The following is a 27,999-nucleotide window of genomic DNA, read 5'->3' as shown; positions in this document are numbered from 1 at the left end:
TTGGGGTTCCATTTTTTGGCGCCTTCTAAGGTTACGAGTGCGTCTTTCAGTGAAATCCAGTAAGTCGACATTTTCAAGCAGAAGAGAGTACTAACTCATCGACATACACACAACTACCACCTTAAACGCTGGATGGTGCCTTCTGCCAATTTCGATCCTCGACAGAGCATTTGGAGTTCATATTAGACCGAAATGTAAGTAAGCTTATATTTGACGAAACATTCAGAGATGTGTCAGCAGATGTGTGAGCAGAGGAGTGTGCGTCAACCAGTACTAGTCGGTTGCCTTCGTTGTTGTCGGCTTAATTTGGCTTAAGTTAGCTTATTATTGTCACTTGAATCTTTTTGCTCTGAGTCTTTGCCGATTGGAGACCGCACATATTTACTATCTGATCACGATGATTTCGAAATCACTTTAATCCATGGCGACAATCTCTTTACGTAAACACAGTGACGTCGCGTTTACATCTTACATGTGCTTTCCTTCCGACCCGACGACTGCTCGAGATGCTTTTATGGTCACTCAAACTATAAAAGCATCTTAGTAGACTCTTTTTTGTATGATATATATATGTATATATATATAAAAAGGTAGCTTTTCTGCCGTGATGTTCAACGAAAATTATAAAGTAAAGGAGGGGGTATTATCTTTGCGGGTCACGGGGTTATTAAATGGCGCGGGTCGCGGAAAATTTTAGTTAGCTACACACGAGAAAATAGCGCAGATCGCGGGGAAATAGCAATTTCGTGAGTAAACTGAATACCACAAGTATTTTTGCTAAAACAATGCAATAAGCACCCCTTTAGTGTAAAGCCCAAAAAATTCAGGGGAGCAACCCACTCTTTTTCTCTTTTTCTCAGCAATCATCGAGCCGATCATTGAGCCGCTCCTATACAGGAGATGGGCTTCAAACCGCTCGGTCGTGGTCTGGAAAGCGGCGTTAACGGGGCTAATGTCTGACGAAAGATTACTTAGGCTGTTGAAAACTGTTCAAACTAATTATTTTTGTACTAAAATATCCAGGATTTCTCTCCCAGTGTGGCAAAAAGGTCTGCAGGCGGTCGGCATAACAATTTCCTGTCGTATAGTAGGCGCTTCGGTGGCCGGTTCAAACTCCCGGCTTGTCTTTGGCGTGGGAATTACACGGAATGCACCCTCGTATTTCATTATGTGCACTTTAGTCGGCCCGCCCCTTAAAATGTTTCTTTTCCCATTTTCTGACTAACCCACTTTTTTTCAAATGTAAACAGAAGTCTGATTTCATTACCTTCTCAGGTTTTCCAATTGCAAGTTAAATGTGTTTTCACTCGGCTTTTTTTAGAGTAAAATAACTGCTAGTTGCAAATGACAGTCGTTGGGAAGGCTCGCTTCAAATTATTTATTTATTAATTTGCCAATATTTCTTTCCATTGTGTTTCTCTTTATATTTATAAAGCATCATGCACCCTTTATAGAAAGCTTTTTGAGCTTTAAATAAACGACCTGGCTCACAGATGTTTCCTGATGATATCCAAACACTTCCTTTGTTTAGATAAAAAAGGCAAAACAGCTAGTAGGTGAAACATACATGTGCAATACAGTAATGCAGCAAAAACCTGCAAGTAAGAACCTGAATTTTTTTAAGACCCTGTTAGGCTAAAATTTTTAATTTAGACACCCTTTAAATAAGAACGCGTTAAACCTTAAATCTAAATCAGGTTCTTATTCTATGAAATTTAATTTTTAAGGCTTAGAATTTATAGCAAACTAAATAAGCTCTCAGGCATGAAAAAAGGCCAACGTTTTATATCCTCTAATTAGTCATAGTAATTCCAGAAATACTTGACTTATTTGGTTTAAACAACTAAATACTACTGTGTTTAATCGTGATTCCCCTATAGTTCAGTCTTATGCAAGAGACGTTGGTATTGTACTGTATGTCGGTATTGCCGTCTCACTTTTGCAGTCTGTGATTGGTTCCAAAATTGTAATTGACTTTGCGACGCTGAGCTGGGTTGCTCACGTACGCATCAAATTCGAAATGTTCTGTCAAAATACTAGCCTGTGATTGGTCAAAACTGACTGTGACTGGCGTCGCTATGTTCAAATGAATTTCCATTTTACTCTCAGAGTTGATTGAATTTTCAGATTAATTGAAAACAGACTTCAGTGCTCTGATTTCAACAGTTTTCTTCAAATTTCCCTGTTCACTGGAAATCTTCTTTACAAATAGTATGTTTATACAATCCTTTTCAATTCATTTTATTAGAAACCTGCAATTCTAAGAGATCTAAAATAGCGGTTAATATGCGTTGATTAAACTTTCAAAACTTCAACACAAACTTTCAAAACAATCATGCATTTCTATGATTGTCTCAAGCTTACCTCTTGTAAATTCATCTTTCCATTAACAGAGGCAATGTCACTTTAACATTTTTTGTGAAATGGAAACTCACTTGCCATTTGGGAAACTAATGTTAACCTGGCAACAGTTCTAAGTGGAACAGTTGAAAAGATTGGAGAACAACTGCTGGTGCTTGGTGCTTGTTGCATTTACAGTTGTGGCCGTACTGTTATAGACAGCTGTAGAGCACCTTCCCGGTTTGACCAGTCGATCAAACATATCCTTCTGTGTTTTTCGAGAAAGAAGTGCTTTAGCAGGTCGGAAGCGTTGGTTTTGTTGATGCTTGTCAACTCCAGTGTCTTGCCATATTAATCGTTGTACCATGATTGAGGGCAATGAATAGCACTCTCAGTTCCTTTGACAGTGTTCTTTGCGACCTGCTTTCTCTGAAACTCTTCAATCTCCTTTCGTCTAAGATTAATTTTACAATTGCATGAGTTTTCAGCTCCCCATCTCTATTCGGCGAGTCTCCTGCTTCGGTTTTGGCATCAATGTTCGCAAATATCAAAATTTGGTATTTTCGCCTAATTCATCATAACAGGAAACAATATGGGACCTTGACAACTCTTCCATTGAATTTCAATGTTTTTTTCTGTTTCAATTAAACGATTTTAGACACGAAAAATTGCCGGCAAATTTCAAATATCCTACGACGAAATTTGTTTGCGCACCAAAAATGTTACCATGGATACGTTCGCAGGTGGCAAGAATATACATTTTGACCAGGCGTCAAATGATTTCTTTTCAGTTTTACTTGTCCTTAATAATGGATGAATCGCATATTGGGCGGAGTTATGAAGCACAAGGCCCAGTATATATTTTCTCCCAACTAGCCGTCAACATAATGCGGTTTATAATTGCCGTTTCAAAATCGCAATTAGTTTATAATAACAATACTGTCAGTACTGTGCCAGTTGAGGCTGGACTGTTCAAAGTGCCATGTTGTGTTCACAATGTATTGGAGAGTACATGGATTTGGTTATCAAGAAGATAAGAAAGCTGTTTAGGCTAATTAATTGTCGAGATTGTTCATCATGGTAGATACAATAACAATAAATGTATTGTTTGTCTCACGATGTAGTCACTTAAGATGTCGCAATGTTTCGACTGTTTACTGCCAGTCTTCATCAGGCAGTTAGGTTGACTGGTTACGCGGCACCATTTAAATCACAATGGTCGGCTGTGATTGGTGCATTTCGATCCTCACTGTTCCAGCGAGAAGTTGCTGGTCCGTTGTTGTACCACTCTCCTGTTGTGTTTCTTGATCGTGGGCATCCACACTTCGGGAATTTCAATTGCGCTGTCCCTGTTGTTGTTATTAGTGTGAAGTCTTATGTGGATAGCTTACTTGACCCTAAGGGTGTACCAGTGAGAGTCTCGATCAATAAACTTTACCTCGTTCCAAAGCAGATATTGGCCGGTCTTGTGGGCATGCTCAGAAATGGCGGAGGTGTGGGTGCCGGCAAGTTGTATATCCCTGTCGTGCTCTTTGATTCTCTCATGCATAAATCCCCCTGTTTCCCCGATGTAGACTTTACAGCATTCACAGGGAATCCTGTAAACCATGCCATCTTGTTTAGCCGGATCAACAGTGTCCTTAGGTTGCACCAAATGTGACCTAAGTGTTGTTTCGGATTTGTAGACGGTGCGAATGCCTTGTTGTTCTAGGCAGCAGCGGAGAGGCTCCCATACTCCCTGTAAGCAGGGTAAAACAGCAGTGGATTTGAACTCTGCCATGGGCTCTTTCATGGGGCTGTTCTTGCCTTGGTGATCTTCTGCACAAAGGAGGAAGAATATCCATTAGAGACAAGTACAGATGACAGATGCTTCTTCTCCTCAGAGATGACTGATGGTTTGGTCACGAGACGTTTCACCAGGTCATACAGACACTTCACAATGCCGCATTTTACTGATTGAGGGTGGTGTGAATCAATTACGCTAAGTATTGATCAGTGTGACCCCTGCAAACATCCCAGCCTCCGAGATTATCGCCAAGGTTGAATCAGCAGTTTAATAGACAACTTGACGCGGAACAAGAAGACATAGTGAGGAGAGCTGTTTACACTATCCTTCAACAGGCTGAGCCACCGAAGCCTACCCTATGTACAGGGAGTATCGGAGCCTCTTCACCACTGCCTAGAATAACAAAGCATTTACACCCTCTTCAAATCCGAAATGACACTTAGGTCACATTTGGTGCGACGTAAGGACACCGTTGATCTGGCTTAACAAGATGGCGTGGTTTACAGGATTCCCTGTGAATGCGGTAGAGTCTACATCGGGGAAACAGGGAGATCTATGCATGAGAAAATCAAAGAGCATGACAGGGATATACAACTCCCCTGCACCCAGACTGCGGCCATTTCTGAGCACACCTATGAGACTGGCCATTATCCGTTTTGGAACGAGGTAAAGTTTATTGATCGAGACTCTCACTGGTAAACCAGTAGGGTAAAGGAAGCTATCCACATAAGACTTTACCCTATTAACATCAACATGTACAGCGGAAAGAAACATACGCATGGTCAAATAGCAATCTTGGTGAATTCCTATTCTAAGATGTCATTATTGTCCATGAAAATGTAAACTATCATTTAGATTTTCTTGTGTTTTCTTCGGTGAAATTGCCTAAAAACTGGCACAAATAATTTACTCTAATTAGGGCTCGGTATTCACAAAAAAATTATAAGACAAGATTTTAGGCACTGTGGCAATTAAAGACCACAAATTTGCAAAAAGCAAAGAATCTGCCTTTGTAACCCCTACCTTTTTTGCTCTTAAAAATTTTTTTTGCTCTGTAAAATTTTCAGAAGATTTCACTGAAGGGTATGGAAAAAAATTAAAATCAAAGCCTAACACATACTAATAAATGCCTGTGTTTGAGTAGTTTTAACTCGAGACTGAAAGGCATTATTTTACCAGCAAGGGTTCAAGGAAACAGTTTTGTTCTTGATTTTTACATTTTGGGTGATTTCAATGAATCTAATGATGAAAATAAGCGAAAGAAGTTTTACACTACGTTTTGATATCGAAACGTAGTGTAAAACTTCTTTCGCTTATTTTTATCATTAGATGTTTAACTAAATCTAATCTTATTCAATGAATCTGTAGAAAGAAAATAAGAGGAAACTGGATTTCGATGTGTAACATAGTGTGTGCCATATTATAAGTGAAAACCCTATGGAGCCACCTTAAGGCTCCCACTCTAGAGAACTAAGACGTTTTGAGGGTCTTTTGAAATTAATGAGGCATTAAAACCAGGAACATACTCCCGGATCCCCAGGATGGTTAGGTCACTAAAAAATCTTTGAATTGAGAGCTCTTCTGGAGTTATATCATGATTGTTGTTTTGCTGGTGGATCACACAATTATCAAAAGCCAGTTGTTTGGTCCAACTTTGCAGCTTGACGAGCATCTTAAGTTAAATGATTGCATTATTTAGTTGTAAGTCATTACCTCTTTTGTGATATGACAGAAGCAAATTTTGCACTTTAAAGACTTGTTGCAAGTTTTTGGCCTTTATAGGAGTGAAAATGTGAAGATTGTACTTTGAAGCGTTCCTTCTTCTTTTCTTTTAAAGGTTTTTTGCAATTCCATTTATTTCATATCATGTTAGAGTACTTTAACTTTCCCTACCTTGTGTATTAGTCCTGAAATTCTATATTCATGGTGAAAACTGTTTTTCCGTCTCTGATGATCATATTGGCAATGATATATTCAAAATTGTGTACGTTCTGAAGCTGCGAACGTAGAAGGGCCTGTGCAAAACCAATGAAAGTGATGATTTGGCCTTGGTATTCAAATCAAGTCCTTGCACATCATTAAAGTGGATGTTTCTTGTGATATTTTAGCATAAAATTAAAGTTAATGTTAGCAAGCAATAACCTCTGAACCCACAGTTCCTGAGGTCTTACTCCGAATATGTGATTCCCTTATTTGGCAGCACATAATTTAATCAAGTTTCAGATTTACAATCAAATCAAATCAACGGTTCAATCTGAGGTAGGCTTAAAACAGAGTACCACACCTCTTAAAAATAAGTCACCTATTATTACATCATGAACAAATCTATAGAATTAATTAAGTAATAAAATTATCTTAAAAATTACACAAATGGATCAATCAAGTGAAATACGTACAATGTAAAGTTTAAAAAAAATCAACTTTAAACTTATCATAATAAAAGTTCATCAAATTCTTACGGAAGATTGACAAGGCATTTGATTCCCTTAAACTAAGCGGTAAATCGTTCCACAGACGACAGATCCGAACATGTGCATGTTCGGATCTATGAACATGTGCATGTTCAGATCTATGAACATGTGCTTAATACAGTGAACATCCCATTATATTTGCCACTTTATTGTAGAACTCACACACTTTTTCACATTTGCAGGTGTGAGCCACATCGCCCTTGGTGTAGGGTCACTGGCCCAAGGCCCCTCATGCGGTCTTCTTTCCAGTTGGTGAGTTTGAACTGACTCTTGCCAGTCTTTTCTGTGTCGGTGTCTAATAACATGAAAGAAATTGTTTCCCAGTTTTGATGTAAAATGTGACGTTAGGGGAAATTTAAGTTCTGGTAGACTGTGTTTTAATGGGTGATTTTACACACAACAAATGAGACACAATGGAAGTCTAGAGTAATTTTTAAATAGTAAATTTACTGTAAGTTCAAAAAAAGAAAAGAAAGAATGAGCAAAACAATTGGAATAACTGTCTAATGGTATATAAATTGTCTTGCATCCCATGGATTTATTAATTTTTTTTTGTATGCTAAGCAGCAAAGGGTATGATTTTTCAATCTGTAAGGGATAAACTACAGTAGATAGATTCAGCATCAGTCTCTTCAAAATGAACAAGTCTGCCTTCTCAGAAGAAAAGGTTTTAATTCCTCCAAGTGATGCAACCCAGTCTTACTGAAACCAGTGTGTTTTTGCGGAAAGTTCTGTCAAAAATCTTTGCTCTGTAAAGAGATAGAGTGACAAAACTCACTCGTATCTTGGTTTATTCAGGGTCATGTTTACCTCTTGCTAATAATCAAATCTGCATCATGATGTGGCTTTTGCACAAATTTTTCATTTAAATTAATTCATTTCAAATTTGTGATTCAATCTTTACGACTGTTCCTTACAAAATGCTTATTCAATTTAGCCTTTAACTGTTTGCCTACATCACAAGTTTTAGGTTTTCGAATTATGAAAATTGTGTATGACAAACATCTGTGGATTATTCAAGTTGTTAGTTTTGGCCAACAATTTCTGTGCATAAAAAAAATTAAAATAAAACAACCGAGGGTATGTGTGCTGTTTAGTAATTTGCATAAGTAACCAAGAATTGATTTGAATCTCTGAGGTACTATTTTTATGGTCAGTGCAGTGTGATCACTGATTTTTTTTAAAATCCCAAATTGACTTTTGCACTTTCTACAGATTGTGTAGTTCCAGAAAAAAATCCATACCCACCCCAAGGAAGCTCATCAGAAATTCCTAGTAGGAGGGGGTCTAAAAAGCCAAAATTTTAGAAGCCAAGTATGAAGGTAAACTAGAATTTCCTAGGGGGAGAGTGGTGCAAAACAAAAAAGCCTTCCATGGGGGGAGTATGGATATTTTTTTGAACTGCACATTTCATTTTCTATATGATGTATTGACAGGTGAACACACTGCTTGAGGCAAACACTTGTGTAAGGTATCACAAGACAAGGTATATATACACTGGGTCTGAGTTTTTTCAGATCTGAACATTTGTTTCAGATACCCATGGCAGGGGTCTGTGCTTTAGACATGCTCAGGGGATCTCAGTTTTTTTGGGTCTGAGGTCTCAGTTTTGTCTCATCCAGGTTAGAAAATGTAAATAGGAAAATTGTATTTTATAAATAAGCTTATTTGGTAGGGCTAGCATTCTTGAATTCGTACAGTAACACTAAACCCTTTTGACTGCATTGTGGACAAAGAACCATACTATTAGCAGTCAGTTTTAGAGCAAAGTCCCAAACTTGTATATTATTATTTTTTTAAGCTTTTAAATAGAGAAACATGGGAAATAACACATTTTTGATCAAGCAAAAACTGTACCAACAATACAAGACCTTATATTAAGTGCAAACTTACAGAGGTTTATAAACATGAATTACCCATTCAACCACTTTACTGTACTGAACTTCTTACCCCTGCAACAGGACCATGGACATACCATGGTCAACCATGGTTTAAACATGGTTGATCATGGATGCCAACCATGGTCAACCATGGTTTGACAATGGTGCAACCATGGTTTAACCATGGTCGACCATGAACGTTAAATGGCACAAGGCCGACCATGGCTGACCATGGTCAAGCTGGCTGTGGAAAGAAACAGGGTCAATCATGGTTGACCATGGTTAAACACCATGTTTGACCATGGTCAACCATGTCCATAGTTTGATACATACCATGTTTGACCATGGTCAACCATATCCTTAGTTTGATACATACCATGTTTGACCATGGTCAACCATGTCCTTAGTTTGATACATACCATGTTTGACCATGGTCAACCATGTCCTTAGTTTCATACAAACCATGGAAAACCATGGTCAAACATGTCCTTAGTTTGATACATACCATGGAAAACCATGGTCAAACATGCCTTATTTTTGATCTATTTAAATAACATACCAATATAATATATAACATAATGGTCAACCATGACAGAGCCTGTCAATGCTTCACTAGATTGGTACCGTTTAAAATCTGGAAGTTATTGATTAATCACAAGAACTATTCCATTGAAAACACAACTGCATTCTTAATGAATTTCCATGGAATTCATTGATGAAAACATTTCACTGTTCATGCTTTGCCATAATATAATGGAAACAGCTTCATTTATAAAGCTTAAAATTACACTAAAGGCTTTAACCACAAGTAGTGACTGAGGGATAGACAGGAATTTATTAATCTTCTGTGATCAGGCTTTACATTCATGTAAATTCATGTAATTAATGTTCCTAAGTAGTACAGTAGTAGCAAAAGGCACGGTTCATAACAAAATGAATCAGTTAAAACTAAGAGTCCAACGATCATAGTGGTCGACTTATCTTGTTGAGCAGGATTTGGTAACTTCACTCTGAAGCTCAGTACAGTCTTGAGTATCGGCTTGACAACAATATTGAGTTGAAAATCTGTAGTAAAACAGAAAATTGAGCGCTTTAAGTGAGTTCTTCTGAGTGATCACAGTGTCATCTTGTTGGTTTCTGAGTAAAACGAGTGCATTCTAACATCTGAGGTGACAGTTACAAAAATATACACCCAAATTGGGCTGATGAAGTTGATCATGAACTGATCTCCATGCTTCATTCAAATCAAGATCATGTAAGTCTTCAGCTTATACCAAGACATTATATCAAACCGGCTACAAATAATAATAATATTTATTACCCCGTAAAAACAATAATGCGAAAGCTTTGTATTAAAAATAAATAGAGAAAGTCTACTTCAAAAATCTTGAATTTGCTCTATAAAATTCAAGAGGGGCAATTGCACTCGCCCAGAAGATCTATAAAATCACGAATTGTCACGTAGTCTTTCATCAAAATTATTGTGTGAAATCTTACCTCTTTCTAAAAGTAGTTATCCACATTTGCTGCTTTAATCCATCATTTTTTAGCTTAAAAAATCCAGAGGAAATGTCTCCTAAACGCTTGAATCCCGCCTAAAATCTAAAATGAAACGGTCTTTACCCGAGCCTGCAGTGCCATATCTGCTGACCAAAATGGCTTTGTTCATGCCCAGTCTTCCCAGTCTGAATGAAATCCAAGATGGCTGCCGGTACTCAGTCAGACTCCAGCTGCATGCAGTCGCTTTCTTGCTCATTTTAAAAGCTAGCATTGCGCATGAAGGTCGTTGGAATTATGATTCAAAACATTGCTGTTCTTTTTGGCATTTAATGGAGTCAAGATTCATCAAAGAAGGTTTGAAAGTAATAGTGTTTTCACAAATGCAGTTCAGTGTACGACCAATAATAAAATTGTAAGCTCATGTTTTTTAGTATTGTTGCATATTAATTAAAATTTGCCATGGTTAAGATTAAAACCTACAATAAAGAAACTGTGAATTATACATGTGAATAGACCATATTTGTATTCTTGGTATTGAACTGGATCGAGCTTGCAATGGAGGCTCAGGCGGGGGAATATATTAGAAACCATTTGCACGTGAAAAGATTAAATTTCCCCGCATAAGCCTCGTGTGCAAGCTAGAATTTTTAAAACAAGGACTACCACTTGTCCTGCTAACTAGACAAGAGCTCCAAGTGAAGAAAAACATATACTAAAAATCACTATTCAGGGTTAGTCCTCTTGAACATGGTCAATCATGGTATTCCATGGTTGACAAAAAGCGACACAAAAGTGTTAAAGTTTTATTTTATCTTCCTTTCTGTTATAGTTATTATAGTGAATCAGCAAAAATTTATGCTGTAAATGTGTTGAAACATAAAAAAAATTTTAATTTTGTATTAGCGAATTTATTATCTAGCGCATGAGTGACATTCGTGGTTGAACATGGTTGGACATGGTTGAACATGGTTTTCCATGGTGTTCAGTAATTTCACTTCAGTGCTTATAAATGTGATCTAAAATTGATGAAAATCACTTTTCTTCATCCTCACACACATCAACTGCAACTTTCTACACAGTATCTTTCAATACTTGATAGTGATATTTTTTAACCATGGTTGACCATGAACCATGGTCAGCAGTAAAGAGTCACCATGGTCAGGCATCATGGTCACAACACTGTCGACCATGGTCAACCATGGTTGGCAATGAAAAACCATGGTACCATGGTCACCCTGACGCCGGGGTATTGATGCAAGGTGCAAGAAGAATAAGTGGGTACTGGCCTAGTCCCTGTGGGAGGGATGCAACTTATGTCAAATTCCAAATTTTCAATTCATTGATAACCAGTGCAGTATTTTTCACAACAATTTATTGGTATACTTCAGTCTATATCACTAATCTACCTTTATTGAAAAACGTGGCCCTGCTTCCTTGTTACCTATCTGAGTGTTATTTGTTCACTGTGGTGATTCAAAGTAGGAAAACAATCATTTAAGGTATTCCTGGAGGCTTAAATTCGCTCAATTTTAAACACTAATTAAAAACATTGTTTCTAAGCCAATATTTAAGATACAGATGTCATTTTAATACCACTAATTCATCAATTCATATAGATTCCCAAAAAATTAGTTTTTACAAGAAATATTTAATGGTATGTCTGGAATTTTAAGAATTTAAGGGTGCTGTCATTCATAAGAAATTTTCTAAAATCAATCAAATGCAAACGGGAATTTATTATTTTCATTTAAAATTTGGGACACAGTTAAAATACACAAAAACACATCTTTCCACCAGAGTGCGCATTGTAGTTTTGTTTTGAACTGTTTTAAGAGCAAAATTTCACAAAGTTTACCTTCATGGAAAGTAAGGTCCACTCTCTCGCGATCCAATGCACTCTCTGTTGCGCACTGCGGTGTAAAGTTTCCTTTTCTCATGCAGTTTAAAACTGTTCAAGCATCTATGCCATATCGTCTTGAAGAAAACATAATGAATATTCCCTAATCTCAAACATCGTAAGCCTTTTCTGTGCGTAAATCGGCCAAAAATTGCCCAAAATTGCTCATGTTCGATGGATTTCTGTTTATTTCAATGGCGGCCTTGATTTCGGTATCCACAATTATTATTTCCAGCGGTAAAACGCAAAATAAGGCCCCCAAATATGGCTGAAAAGCCCATACATAGTGTCCATTTTTCCCGCAAAACCAATCAGCGTTCAGCTTATCACCTTCACCTAGCAACGACACCTCGATGGTCTCCTCTCAGCGTGTGTTGACACGTTCAATATTTGATGCGATGCTTATGGAAGAGATGTTGGAAAACAATCAAATTCATGGTTCATAGAGAGAGATATATTATAGATTTTTTTATTGCATAGAGTGGCTTACTTATTGCAAAAAGAGATTTAATTGTTGCGGTGAGCAATCCGAAAGGCTGGTCGAAAAGCCTTCACGATGCCCAAGGCTCTGGAAATGGTTCGAGAACGTGTTTAGAGCAATTTGAATCATCACTTCGTCGCTGGCATTTCTCTCCTGGCTTCAAGATTCAAGAGACAGTCTTCTCCTAATGTTTGTAGGACGCATCTAGCGCGCGATAGATCTAGCAATCGGCGAAACCGCATAATTTTACCGTTGCTTTTTGTGCGTGACATGAGGGGAAGAAGTACGACTGCTCGCAGTCTAAATAATCGTTCCTTGGGTTTCGCGCCACCCTTACCTGTTCGGGGCTCCAGCAAACCTGAAGGGGAAATATTGGAATAGCGTGTGCTGTTAGGTAGTTGGCTATAAGAGTTGAAAAGAAGAAATAGCGTTTATTCGTAAAGTAATCGCGCTAAGAAGGGAATTGCGGTATTACTACAAACAATATTAATCACGCAATAGATCAAAAGAAGCAATGCTGAGAAGTTCAAATTACCGGTTTTGAGGAAATTCCGGGTCAAGAGCATCCATGCTTTCATTTCCTATATCGCTCACCAGTGAGTTAATCGCGAAAGATAATGTCTGTAGTGAAGACAATAACTTTATTTCATCCATATAGAACTCACAGAACTCCAGAACAGTCTCATCTTTCATGTAAAAGAGAGCACTATTGACAGATCTGTCAACATCATACTCTTTGGGGAATTGTACACGAAGAAGACGAAAGGATTTTCGCAGTAGGCAGTCTGTGTTTTCCCCGCGAAAGACCCCATAGAAACCAAACTTATCTCGCTTATTACTCGCGAAGGCTTCAGTCCTGATCTCTGAAATTTGGCCTACGGGTCGCATTTCAAGTAATCTCGCATATGTTAAAAAAAGGTCATGATCCGAAAGATTCGATTTAGCCTCCAGGAATACCTTAAATGTATAAGGCAATTTCTGTAAATAGAAAAATCATTGCAAGTCTTTAAATCTGTGTGAGTTATTGAGGAAAATAACTTTATAAAGTTAATAGCCACTAAAGTGTTGTAATCTCCAAAATGCATGGACTCCTCACTAAACTTTTTCCAGGCTGTGTTCATCCTGAAGCTTTAATTTCATGTACCATACAGTCAATCCTCCCGTAAGTGACCACCTAAAATGTCAAGATCGGATGGTCACTAACAGGAGGTGGTTCCATATGAGAGTTCAGACTGTAGGGGGCCTAAATTTTTTCATTAGCATATGATAACTGCAGAAACTTACACCATATGGGAATTTTCATTCAAACCCATAATTATAATAACTTTTTAGTAGCCACAAAACTATTTTTACAGGCCCGTAGCAGGGGGAGGGGCAGGGGGGGCCTGAGCCCCCCCAGAATTTTTGGAAGTTACAAAATCAATGTGCTAAAAAACATATAAGTAAAACAAATAAATGTGCACTGATCAATCAGTCTAGAACTCTAATGCTGAAAGTGCCTTTTCACAACCTTCAATAATTTGTTTACTACGGTGCCTGTCAGTTTCCTTCGCTAACAGTTTGTTTTTATATACAACAACAACAAAGGCACTCTTACGGTACCTTGTGAATCAGAAAAAAGAACCAAAATGGATCGAAATCAACCAATTTCAAGCCCTGACAGCTGTTGAAATAAACTGACATCCGCTCATTGATAGCAATATAAATGCCCTTAGTTTATAACAATTTAGTGTTCACGCGTAATTATCAAAAGCTGCACAAGTATGTCCTCTCCTACAGTCGGATTCTTACTGCCTGATTCCAAATTTAAAATGCGAAAGAAAAATCTGTCGTCGTTTTTTATGTCCTCCTTCAAACGTGAAATTAGGAAATTTCATGTGGTAGTCTGCGTAAAAGAAACGGCAAAGAACTGTACCAAAAAGTGTGATGCAGGTGCAAAGTTATTGTTTTACTTACTAAATCTACTGCTTTTTTGATGTTCTCTGCCATTGCATTTTAAAACTGTTTAATCGGTCTGTTTTTTGAGTGACCGGCCCGGGGGGGGGGGGGGGGAAGAGTAGTTTTGTTTGACCATTTTTTGCTCAGCCCCTCCAGTTGTTTTAGCCTTGCTACGGGCCTGTTTTACCTTGAATTTCAGCATCAAAACTGTTAATAGGTTGCCCATGATAATCGAACCCAATATGTTGAACAGAATATGTCTCATCATAGCTACAACTTGAATTAATTGTTACTTGTGTGTTGCATTCCATAAAAAAGGAAAAAGGCTTTGATACAAACCAAAGCTAAGCCATGATCCCAAGAGAAGGAATAAAGCAAATTTTGTGATGCGATAAAAAAATTTCTTGCAAAGAGTGAAGTCAGGGCTCCTGGTTTGAACAACCTTAAACTTCACTGACTGGAGAACGAGGACTGAGAGACATCAGATAGGCACAACAATGCAACACACCAGAACTTTTAATTTTGTTCTTCCCATTGTTGACTACAATACATGTGCACAGAAGTAAAACAGGGAGAACCTAACTGCCATTCCCTTCCTGTGGGTTCCAAAGGTTGTTTTGCCATGAGTCTCTGCAGATATTTTCTCTGTTGTTTATTCCACTGGTTGGTGGCATGTCTCATTGACAGTGGCTGTAATAGGGTGCAAAAACTACATGCACGAGTCGAGAAATGTCCAGAAATGCATGCTAATGAGATGTTTGTACTGTATGATAGGCACCACAACATTACCCCTACAGTACCTTAAATTCTTAGCTAAACACATTCTTACTAAAACACAAATAATTCTGTCAAACATGAAGTCATTTGAAAATGGCAAAGGTTTGTCTCATATTAAGGATGGTGCCTACTATTGTTACTGCGCATATGTTCTGCGCATCGCAAGATACTCGGGATTCCTATTGGTGGTGCCTACTAATACAGGAATATTTTTGCGCGGTTTAAAACTATACGGAGAAAGCAGAACTTAGCAAATGTTTTTGGTATCTCAAAAGAAAATTGGGGGTAACCATGCATTTTTCAGAGATAATTAAGCGTCAATTTAGGAAAAAATCCCATACGTTGCTTTATATTTTGGCGCATTTAAGAGATATTGTTGCTTAATTATCTCTGAAAAATGCGTGGTTACCCCCAATTTTCTTGTTGGATTCCAATAGCCCTTGCTAAGATCTACTTTTTCCGCATTGTCATAAACCGGGTATTAGTAGGCACGGTCCTTAAGTACCCAATTTCAGGGGCGGGTACATTTCTGGACATACGTTGAGACAAACTGTACAGTAGATTTTCTCTGGAACCAATGGAAATATTGAGAGTCTGACACCCTTTGTTGGCGCAATCCCCTGAGTAGTATAGTCCAGTTTGTTAGGATATCTGCATTAATGTGAGGGGAAAAAAAATCCAGTGAAAGCATTCATTGTCAGTTTTAAATTTCAGGACTTGAAGTTGCCTACCAAAAATTTATATTTAAAAGTAGCATTGTCTTCAGATTCTACAGTTTATTATTTTAAGTGTTACAGTGATATAGAGTTTTTAGGATTTCTATAAAAACAGTGCTCATACAATTTTTTTTTCTGAGGAACACGTGCAAAGATAATTTTGGAATGACCTTAACTTTGTTGCTATGATTTGCTTGACAATAACTAACCTTATTATAGGAAATTAATGCTTCATGAAATTAACGTGAATTTTAAGAATTTGCATTTAATTTTCTGTTGTGCTAATTTTTGTTAACATTAATTTCCATGTCATTAATTAAATGGTGCGTCAGTAAATTTTGCCAGCTTAACCTCCATTATTTTAGCCCCAAATTCTCAATGCACTCCAAAAAGGAAAAAGCATTGATTTATAAGGGTGGAGATCTGCCCGTATCATGGACATTGTGACAAATGCTTGAAGTGGTCAGATTTCTTTACTTAACCCTTACATTTAGGGACAATTCCATGAACATTGTTTCCATTTTGGAATTTTTGCACTAATTGGTGTTAAAATAAATTGTTCCTGTTGTCTCAACAAATTCTGTTTCTTTGCCCACAGCCTATTGGTCCATATCTTGGACCACAGCCCAGCAGTCTCCAACCCCACACCATGACCTGAAGTCATGTGGGCCCAAAGTTAGGTTAAGGGTTTACCCTAGGGAGGCCCTCCAACCCTGGGTTTTGTTAGGGTTTACCAGGGTGCAAAGAAAGTCAGCTTTACAGCTTGCCTTTCGGGCACGTACTAGCCTGGAAGTCATTTTAACTAGCCTGAAAACAACATTTACAATTAGTACTAATTTATTTACTACGTGTTTTAATAAGGTAATTATTAATTACACGACTAGTAATTACAGTTGAACCTCTCCACAACGGCCACCTTGGGGACAGAAGAAAGTGGCCGTTGTGGAGAGGTGGCCGTTATGGGGAGGTAGGGGTGTAATATGACACCTTTTTTTCGGGAAGTGCAACGTGTTTATTGTGCCAAGTTCATGCTTACTGCAGCCTATAATGGCAATCCAATCTTAAATAATATATATAGATAAAATACACAATACAACGTAATATAATAAAATAATATTTTGAATCAAAATGTTAACAAGACGAAACGAACAAGGTTCGCAACATTCGCTATATTATTGTAGACAATTTATGCTTACTGCAGCATTTAAATGGAACACAATCAAATGGATACAGAAAGGTAATGTTCCGAAGATAAATGTCAATTACTGCAACAGTTTATAAAAAAGGTGTCTTTTACAAAAAAAAACTGTACTGGCCGTTGTCGAGAGGTTATTTTGGCATTTGGGGACGCACTTTAGTGGCTGTTGCCGTTGTAGAGAGGTGGCCGTTGTAGAGAGGTTTAAACAATAGCTTATATGTATGGACTGTCCGCGGGGACAAAAAAATGTGGCCGTTGTAGAGAGGTGGCCGTTAGTGGAGGTTCGACTGTATAGTTAGCTGCTTTATTAATAATTGATAATCCATGGCACCATGATTTAACAAAACTTTTAATTAACGGTAAAATACGTTGGCCTGGTAAGAACTTAACACATTGGCACAATGACTCACTGTTAATCTTTGGTTGTGAATGCCTTTGTCTTTCTTTCATTATAAATGCAACTGGTGATTAAATGATGGAGTAAAGAATTAAGATGAAACAAGCAGGAAGAAGTTCCAAAAAACTTGCAAATGTTTTTCCTGAACATGATTTAACACGTCTAACTGACTAGTTAATGTAAACCTCTTATGAAAATTTCTACATGTACATTAACTAGAAGCTGTATTTCCTACCTCTTCAAAGTCTCATTACATTTTGTAATCATTAGAACATACATGAACCAGATACTTAAAGGATGGTCTCATGAAGAAACAAGTGATGAATATGTGTATGAATCTCAGCACGTGCAACACGTGGATGACTAACATACATCTCGCAATTTGGAATTAATCTACGGACATCTTCTGAGAAAAACCAATTTGAAACTAAACAAATTCCCAGTAGACACGTTAATGCAACAATGAGGAAAGCTGCCGGCTAGTGCGGTCAGAACTTGATTGTGCATTTTGTTGCCAAAAAATTGTATTTCCCACCAGAAAATGTCTTCAGCTGAAAGGAGCACTTTTATTAACTGAAAAGTTCACTGCTAATCATATCTTTTTGCTGTATAAGAACTCGACATCTTTCATCATATTTTTGCTTCTCATACAAAAGTATTACATCAAGTAGATTAGTTTTCTGAAAAAAAATAAAAAATAGTTTGGCTGTCAGTTTTCACCCGAAAGCGGAAAGTGCCATGTCACGCATCAGTGCAGAATTTCTGTTGAATTGAACGTTTTTAGATCCAGTCAGCTTTGAAAAAGGTTTCAAAGGAAAAAAAAATGTTTCATTTTTTGCAATTTACATCTGATAGTTTATGGGAAAGCAATAGGACATGATCAATAAATTTTCATCATCTTGTTTAATGCATACCGTGTAGAATTTATTGAAATGCACGTGACAATGCAAAACCATGAACGTAACTGAATAACTTTCTTACCAGAGTAGTGAAGCATAATACAGACAACTAGCTTTCTTTGAAATAATTCTTATTTAGCAAGAGTAAGTCATATTTCAAATTATTTTTACTTGAAGATTGCGTGGACTGGACTTCAAAGGAAAAATTTCACGCATTATGTCAGGCATGAAATTTAATCCTATTTTCAAAAGATTTTCCTTTTAATTGTGAGATCAGCTTGAAAAACAGCTTTCGGTGAAAGTTAAAAAAGTATGTCTTACAGTAATTTTGTAATTTTCATTCCCCAAAAAACTTTAATAGCCCGTCGGGCAAGTGATGGTCACAATCTGCTAGACGGATCACAAAATCCACTAGCCCCAGGCTATGGGACACAACTTTCTTTGTACGCTGGTTTACCATCAAAATTACTTCCTTCGACGGAACATGCCATTCCCTTTGCTTCCTTCTTAAAAATTTACAGAAAACTCTTACTTTTTTGTCTAGTGGCTTAATCACTGGGTTCAATGCATGGTCTAAGAACACATGCACATGCTTAAGCCCATTGCTGTCAATTTTTGCTGTGGATTAATTTATTTCCTTCCAGTGTTGTGCAGTTCCAGAATAAATCCATACCCAACCCATGGAAGATCGTAAATATTTCCTAGGGGGACTGGGGGTCTTAATCAAAAATTTAGAAGCAAAGGATGAAACTAACCTGACATTTCCTGGTTGGGGAGGGGATGGGGTGCAAAACAAAAAGCTTCCCAGGGGGAGTATGGATATTCCCTGGCACTGCACATTGTTAATATAATTAATGTTGACATTTTTATACTAGGGGAAAACTTGCATTTTCTAAGAAATTCTCCTTTTTCATGCGCAGATTAATTTTCTCAGAATTTGTGAGGTGATATGGAGCATCTAAGAAAGCAAATCTTGGCAACCTGGTCTTGTGGAAAAATTCCCAGGCAAAAATATTGTGGATCGTGGACAGAATATGGGCCAGAGGGAAAGTGCACTTTCAGGTAAGGTAAAAGGTAAAGTTGTTATGTCAGAGCTTATGTGGCCCTTACTTCCAGAGGCTAACTTCATAAATTGTTATAGACCCACTGGATGGGATGCTAGTCCATCAGTGGGTTTCTGCCAGCAGTATGTCACTGGTACCCATTTGTCATTTGGGTGAGGAGACTAACCTAGTCTTCCGACTGAAACTCTGATTAAAAGTTAGATGCCCTAATCACAGCGTCTCCAGGCAAAAATGATGTGGATCTAGGAGAGAAAATACCATATTTTGTGTGAGAGGGAATGCCGAATGAAACAAAGGACTGTTAACATGATCTTTGAATACTGGCATCAACATTTACAAGTCACAGCCCCCCTGTCGGGTTTTGGACACCAGTAATATAAATTTAATGTATGGTCTCAAGGGAAACAGTTAGTTTTGTTTTCCCGAGACTCCTGATGTTTCCTTTCGTCTCAGGAAACATCAGGACTCGAGGGAAAACAAAACTAACTAGTTTCCCGAGGGACCATACATTAAGTGCTTTGATATATATATTTAGACTTTCTCTTCAACAATCACAGCAAAACAAACAAACAAACAAACAACTGAGAGGGCAACGACTGCGGAATTGTATCCCGGTCAGGATACATTTGTATTTGATCAGGGGCACGTGACCAAGAATCAACCAATCACAGTGCTCGTTTTGTTGAGTGAAAGTCTAGGTATATAACAATAATTCTTATTTTCCTGTTTTGCATACTGTCTAACCTTTGAAATGACAAATAAAATCAACGAGAGATAGCAGTCAATGACAATCAATACTGATAGATGTCACCATTATGCAACAGTTGGTTTATGTCTCAGCATATGTTCATCGAGATATAGAGCATGTAGGAAGTTCGGACAACATGAAAGACGTGTAAGAGTTCAACTCTAGCTACTTGAGTGCTCTTCAAACTTCCCAAGTGCTTCATATCTCAATGAACGCACAGCTAATGAATGAACCAATATTATTAATTTTTATGACATTTTCAATGTGGGAGAAATTTTTTTTCCTTATGGTATAGTATTTGCTTGCTGACATTATCAGCGTACACAATGGGAATATGAAGCATGCACGTGCAATTGATTTTGATTACACAACATCTTTCCCTGGAGAAAACAAATTCTCCCTACAGAAAATATCACTATTTTTTGGGGACATTGAATTTTTAATTGGTGGAATGCTTTCATTGAAATTGGCTGCATACTGGCAGTTCATTGGAAGAATGAAGCAAGATGAATGATGATACCAGTGTGCTTGTCTCTCCAAAATGATTTTTGTGACATACTTTACTATTTTAAAAAATTTTGTTGAAAAGTTAGAGTAACTTGACAGTTATCTGCTTTGTGAAGGGCTCACAAAATTCATTGGATTGAAATTTTGAAATCATGGCTCAATTTATTGGTTGCCCAAACATTACAAAACAGACTTCACTCCCTGAGTTGAAGCACTGTAGTTGTGTTGTTTCGTGTTCAACATTTCAGACTTTTTCAGACTATTGAAAGGAAATTTTCATGTATAAGAAACTGCCCAAACAGTGATAATGCAATTTAATCGTGTGAGGTAAAGAGGTTTGTTGCTGAAATAATTATTATATTCAAGCCTTGAAAAGGATGCGTGGAACAGGATTTTGTTAAACAACTTTCTGGCCCACTTTGGAAATACATGAACATTGCCATGATAAAAACAAACAGAAACAAATTTTTTTCCCTGTAAAACTCTCTCAGCTAGCAGTTTAAGAAAAGTAACAGATTATAGCAATGGCTTTGCCAGGCACATTCAAAGTCAGGAACAGAACTAAACATTGTTGGTCACACCGAAACTGGGGTTTAAAAAAGAACATGGAAATTATTGCCTTGGTAACAGATGCTAGCTTTTAATATTTAAAGCAGTCACCAGAAACTGATAGCAAATGACAACAGTCAATTATTGCTGGTGGTCTTATGTTTTTAAGTCAATTTTAAAATTTAAGTGTTAATAAGTCATAAGGCAATAAGTCAACGCTGGTTAAAACATCACCAGCAAAGTAATTTGACATCTGTAAACTTTCCTGGGAATGATCCTGAGGATCAGATCGACTTCACTTACAATGTAAGACTTCTGCTTACAATATACTCGTCCGCCCTACCCTGGAATACGCCTTCGCCGTCAGAGACCCTCACATCCAGGGTAATATCGATTAGTTCGAGAAGGTCCAATACAAGTATGCATTCAAGAAATTAGAGGTACTATGACAACACGTCTAGCGGCAGAAACATGCTAATATAACTAGGTCAGTATTGGGGCACCAGTTTATTCGTAAACAAAGGAGCCCTTCAAGATACGCAGAGTACATGGGCTACGAAGTACCATATTCGCGCTCAAAGTACCACTTAGTGTAATTTTTCCCAAGAACTTTTCTGGAATGGATTGGGCTCTGAAGGGTGACACCACGGGCTTGGTGCAAATTGTACCATCACATAACCACCGACCTTGTAATCATAAAGCATAAATTTGACCTGCTATAAATACGACCTGCACTTGATTATTTAATTAGAAAGAAGTAAGCAAATCAACTGCAAGGTTGCTTTACTCGTAGTTGTGTTTAAACACAAGTGTCGGCAAACTCACATAACTAGTCGATTGGGAGGAGAAATTTGTGATTTTTCGTGGTTCGGTGTCGAGCTGTTAACACGTTAAGCACAAAATTTGTATGCTACATAGAGAAAGTGAAGCAATAACTTCAAAACGTTGGGACATTTTTGTTCATTAATTCAAGAGCTTTCGTACGATAAAAGAGAAATTAGCTTCAGAGATTTTCTAGAAATTATAAATGTACTCCTCTAGCTAAAACATTGTTTATAGGTACATCACAAGGAATTGTAGGCTGAGAAAGATATTGTTCATCGATTTGCTCTTTGTGAAAACAGCTAAATTTAAAATCGTTGTCAGGGATCGAACGAAATTTGGAATGTTTAAGCTTCATCATGTTTTAAAAATTGTGACGACTTGAAAATGGGTATTTACTGAATGCAGGTACATGATCTTTTCATCAGTTCATCGTTTTATCTGACCATTTCTAAGTGGAACGATCTGACTTTTTTTGTGGAACGATCTGACTTTACTGTGGAACGATCTGACTTCGAACGATCTGACCGGATACCTAATCTATAAATCTTTCATTACTCAGTATATATATATTTTTACTCTGTGAACTAGTCGACGTCCAAATATTCGAGTTGAGAAAATAAGTCGAGGAAACGCTTATTCCTATCCGATGACAATACACTAGTCATGAAAGCTTGCGACTCGCCTCTATTTAAGAGCAAAAGTATACTGCATGGAAAGTTAATTACCTTTGCTCGGTTGAACTGTATATTCTTCAAAAGTGCAGCAAGCTGGATTTGCAGTTACAACGCAAAGACCTTTGGGTTGACATGGTGTCTCAGAGATCTTGATTTTCCCAAATAAAGCTAAATCAAGACGGAAAATTCCCCATTCGTCTCAATAGTTCTCCGAACTAGTTCATGATCATTTGTAAATCGTCTCTCGGCTGGCTCGGGCTGTTTTGTCGAAAAAACTTCGCCCCTCGAGGGAAGCTTGCCTCAATAACCGACATGTTAATTATATTTCAGCTATGTACATATTGTTTGCCAATTGAAAGGCTTTTTGGTACCAGGACCCGACAAACCCGACAAAGGACAGAGGGGAGGTAATGCATGCAAATATAAACAAGCGTTTGACGTATTTTCTTAATGAAACAACTGCGTGAAGTGTGTTTGTCTAAAACACCGGAGGCTTCACTAAGTGGATGGGGGGAGGAGGTAGGGGCTTTCGTTTTTCCGAAGCTACCTTATCGAGTGGCACTGTGGTAAATGTTTCAAGGCAATTACTAATCTCGACAGCCGAAATAAATGTTTTTTGCACAAATAATCATCACGATAGAAACCATGCAGATCAGTGATTGAGGTAGACTCGACGACGGATGGAAAACTATGAACTTTAAAAGTAGTCAACGTGTGCCATTTTTGATGGGTTCTTCGTCTTTCTTGTTGCTTGCTCTCTTGGTTTTCTCGTGGTTTGACTTCTTAATCACAAAATTATACAGTGAATGTTCTGTTTGCACAGTAGAAAACTGAAACTAGTTGATGACGCTTTGAAAAACAGAAATTTGTGAACAAACTCTGTTCCAAAGTCTCGGAGATTTTTGTAATTTTGTGAGATTGGGGTTTGACGCCGGAAAATAAGAGTGAGACACACCTTGCTCCATTTTCTTTATTTGGAATGACTTTGCAAAATCAAAGCTTTTAAAATTTATTGAGAGATTAAATACACATGATCAAGGACAACAGAAAGTAATCGATCTTGCTTGCTCATGCCTTGTTTCGTAAGAATTTCATTCCTGAAAGCCGGGCGGAGTGAGTTTCATTACTTTCTGTACTCCATTGGCGAACACAAACATGTTATCTTGTTCTGGCAACAGATTTTACGGGACAACGGTGCATTGTCAGTTCTGAAAACGGGATGTGGAGAGTGACATCGAGTGGCCTAGTTCTGATTTGCTTCCGTGGCCTAGGTTGGGTACACCGTTATTACGTTTAACGGGTGTTGATTGTATACAACGTTTAGCGTGTTTTTATAAGCCCTTGCGTAGCCGTCAAAATGGTTAACACCATTCCAAAATCGCACTTCCTGCCCAACGGGTGTTGAGAAGGTTTGTATTCCGACTAACCTGCCGTCATTTTGGATTTTGGGTATATCTACATGCAGAGGGAGAAAAAATTGTGGCCAAGATGAGCTGTTCGACCATGGGCCAAGTTGTGTTGCGTAGAAAGGCTGTTTTCCTTTGTGTTGGATTTTCAAAATTAAACCACGCACAGTTGTTTTAAGCCTACCTCAGATTTAACGGTTGATTTGATTTGATTGTAAATCTGAAACTTGATTAAATTAAGGACAACAGAAAGTAATCGATCTTGCTTGCTCGAGCCTTGTTTCGTAAGGATTTCATTCCTGAAAGCCGGGCGGAGTGAATTTCATTACTTACTGTACTCCATTGGCGAACACAAACATGCTGTCTTGCTCCGGCTACAGATTTTACTGTACAAAGGTACATTGTCAGTTCTGAAAACGGGATGTGGAGAGTGACATTGAGCGGCCTAGCTCTGATTTACTTCTTGGTTTAGACTGGGTACGTCGTTATTACGTTCAACAGATGTTGGCGTTGAACGTACACAACCTTAATGGTGTTGCTATAAGTCCTTGCGTAGCCGTTAAAATAGTTGTAACGATTCCAAAATCGCACTTCTTGTCCAACATGTGTTGAAAAGGTTTGTATTGCGACTAACCTGCCATCATTTTGGGTATATCTACATGCAGAGGGGGAAAAAATTGTGGCCAAGATGAGGTGTTCGACCATGGGCCAAGTTGTGTTGCGTAGAAAGGCTGTTTTCCTTTGGGTTGGATTTTCAAAATTAAACCTCGCACAGTTGTAATCTACTTGGTCCCACCCGCCTTCAGTATCATATGGTGGAATGTGGAAAGCTTCGATCAAATGTCGCTGAAGAGAGGGGCCGTTACTAATCATGGCGGTTCTTCTTCTTTAGACTATAACGCAGCTGTTCCACTCATTCCCGAGGCCCACTGTTACCTCGGAGACCACGGGGAATGACATTTGATGATGCGCCCGCTGCTGATCTGTACAGCCTCCGAAATGATCCCCAACCCGGTATAGATCCACAAATTGACCTCGAAATGATCCTGACAATTTGGGGATCAGCTCGGAGTTGAGGATCATTTCGGGGCCTGTACAGATCACTGCTCTCCTGCTTAGCAAGGGTAGAGGAGCCAGACCTCCTTAAGGTCCCTAACTTACGGTACCCATTGGAATCACACATCGGTTGAAATGAAGCAAAATAATGTCTCCTTCACTGTTTGGTGAAAAGTCGCTCATACTTGGCTCTCTAGAAGAAAATTGTCTCCTTTTTTGTGGTTCAGTTCTTGCGGTCCCCCAGATTAATTCTGGCTTTCTCAGAAATCATCAATATTGCTGATGCATATCCCTAGGAATCACCAGCTCTTATATTGATCAGCTGAGAGGTTGGTTGACTAGGAAACTCGACTTCATTCCCTGAATTTCAGGTTCAATTCTTACTGTGTGGCCATATGTGTCATATGTCCCCCTCTTTTATGAAATAGATCGCGCATTTTCAGAGTAGAGTGAATTCTACAAGAAAGCCATAAAAGCTTGTTAAGCGGCCTAATTTATGCCCCACTCTATGCAACTTACATTTTTTTTAGGATTTTTTATTAATTAAAAAAGAAAAAAATGGAAACATTCCTTGGCCCAAACGGGGTTCGAACCAGAGACCTTCGACATGGAAGTTCTGCGCCTTATCACTTGTGCCACAAAGACCTGAGGTGCTACCACCTTTCAAACTTTACTTTTAATTATTGCTTTATAGCGTCAAACCATCCATGGCCCATGATGCAACGATTTAAACAGCCAAACAACTTGGAATCGCCAATGCAGACATGTTTTGCTGGTTCCGTGCGATATTTACGCTTTGCTTAATCAGTTAGTTTACAGGTAATCCACGGCCAAGTATATATCAAAAATTAGGAACTAAAAAAATGAACAACAATTCATGGTATAAAAACTGTAAAAGCTAATGTCATTTGTTAGCTCGTTCCATATCTTTGCGGCAAAATATCTCCATGATTTGAGACCATACTTAGCCGCGGTCGTGTTAACTTTTGGCAGAGAAAGGATATAATCATGTCGAAGCTTACACTTGGTCGAGCGTAAGGTCCGAAATTCACTTGACTGTAAATAAACGTTCTCCAACGTGGATATAGTTGGCTCATGTGCTTTCGTGTGAATTTCACTTGCTTAAAGGGGCAGTATCATGGGAGATCGATGGGAGATATCATGATTTTTGGCCAAAATTCACTAAATTTAAACTTTGAACACTGTGTTAATTAATTTTTCAATCGCTAATTTAAAGAAATATTAATAGCGATTCCAAGACGAAAGGTTGAACCAAAATATAGTACAACCAGCGATTTTTGATGCGTTACAACAGCGAAATTTGAAAACGTCCGCCAGACGTTTTCAAATTTAAACCCCTCTCTATCTTGGTCACCTGCCGGCGAAAATATCCGTGGATAGTTTCTTGGCATTCTGATAGTCTTTTAATGGAATTTTGTCATTATATCTTGGCTGCAATCAACCGAATAGCGTCTTTCCGATTTTCGATGTGTTACTAAAATTAGCGTGATACTGTCCCTTTAAGGACGGTGTCTACTTTTGTTACTGCGCATTTCGAGATACTCGGGTTTCCTATGGGTGGTGCCTGCTAATACAGGGATGTTTTTGCGCTTTAAAACTAAGCTGTGGAAGCAGAACTTAGCAAGTGCTATTGGTATCAAGAAAGAAAATTGGGGTAACCATCATGCTGCTTTTTTCAGAGATAAGCACGAAATGAACCGTAAGAGATGCTTGAGTCAAGCTATTATTTCAACTGATCACCATCGAAAAGGACTATAATTACTGTTACGATATGGATCTTGTTCCAGTTCTGGCGTCACTGATTTTAAGTGCCAGGATAAACTAACTCTCTATAAGGCGGACACTTGAGGGATGCTAGAGCTTATCCCGCGGGTATCCGCCGTAGAGAAAATTGTCTGTATCGTCAGCACATTAAGGTTAAACTAATCAAAGTGGCAAAGTAGTGATTGGAAAGAATGACAAATTTGCCGTTTGCTCTAACGCAGAACATCAGCCAAACGTATAGTGTGGAGTTTCTAAATCGATTTCGTTTTGAACAAAAAAATTCTCAAATAAGAGAAAGATCGTCGCAGTTACTATGCAACTTAAGCAGTTGCGAAAAGAAAGCTTGGAAAAAAAAATTCAGGCTTGAACGGGATTCGAACCCATGACCTCTGCGATGCCGGTGCAGTGCTCTATTAACTGAGTAATTACTCCAACAACAGTCGCAAACAGCCCAATGAACCATTCAAATTTTGAAGCAAATACATGTAACCGGCGTCGAGCGCGGGAAAAAAGCGTGCGATCAAGTTTCGGTAGGTTTTGGTTTTGCTTCCCATTGTTAAGAAAATGCGCCAATTATTTTACATCTACTAATTTTGGTAATACATTACTTTTTGACTTGTATGTAAGACAGGCCTAAAATCCTACCTTGTGGGACTCCTCCAATGTATTGACCTCAACATATTTGGAAGATAATTGTTGGTCGTAGAAGTGCTAAGTGAGCCTTTTTCTCACTTGGCATCACGGACTGAAATAAAAGAAGGTTTTTTGAGAGTTCATGCAATATTGTTAACAAAGAACAACAAACAAAGAAACACGGAGAAGAACAAACAAACACCTTCAAGTGTAACCTTTCTAACACTGAATGGTGTTCGAAGTTTGTACTTATTTACAAAGACAGTCTCATGACCAACTCGTTTGCTTATTTTTGCTCTTTTTTTTTTTTTCAGGCGTGATCCTTAAAGAGAAAAATGACGGTAGCCTGATGCCCAAGCTCAATCATTCCATGTGCATCTCTCTGATCGAGGACATTGACGAATCCAAGAAAGAAGGACAAAGCTTTGTGTTCATCCTACAGAGAGTTTAAGACAAACTATGGCTGGTGGCT

The 27,999-nt window shown here is 38.1% G+C and overlaps 2 long non-coding RNA genes across 3 annotated transcripts; one reads left to right on the top strand and one right to left on the bottom strand.

The window, feature by feature from the left end:
• Positions 1 to 2: 2 nt before the first annotated feature.
• Positions 3 to 27,999, top strand: LOC146465998 (uncharacterized). Of its 2 annotated transcripts, none has more exons than XR_014868137.1 (4): positions 3 to 194; positions 6,780 to 6,849; positions 19,201 to 19,342; positions 27,842 to 27,999. It is a non-coding gene; the product is annotated as an uncharacterized LOC146465998 (long non-coding RNA). The 2 variants fall into 2 exon arrangements; XR_014868138.1 differs by having other exon boundaries at positions 4 to 198; positions 6,787 to 6,849.
• LOC146465999 (uncharacterized) lies at positions 19,339 to 25,934 on the bottom strand. The gene is made up of 3 exons (XR_014868139.1): positions 24,514 to 25,934; positions 22,699 to 23,896; positions 19,339 to 19,586 (listed from the first exon to the last, which is right to left on the bottom strand). It is a non-coding gene; the product is annotated as an uncharacterized LOC146465999 (long non-coding RNA).

Source organism: Pavona decussata, unplaced genomic scaffold, assembly GCF_977016875.1.
Source record: "Pavona decussata unplaced genomic scaffold, jaPavDecu1.1 SCAFFOLD_154, whole genome shotgun sequence".
NCBI classification, from domain to species: domain Eukaryota; kingdom Metazoa; phylum Cnidaria; class Anthozoa; order Scleractinia; family Agariciidae; genus Pavona; species Pavona decussata.
Note: the sequence above shows the minus strand (reverse complement) of the source record. Positions and strands in the feature narration are given on the sequence as shown.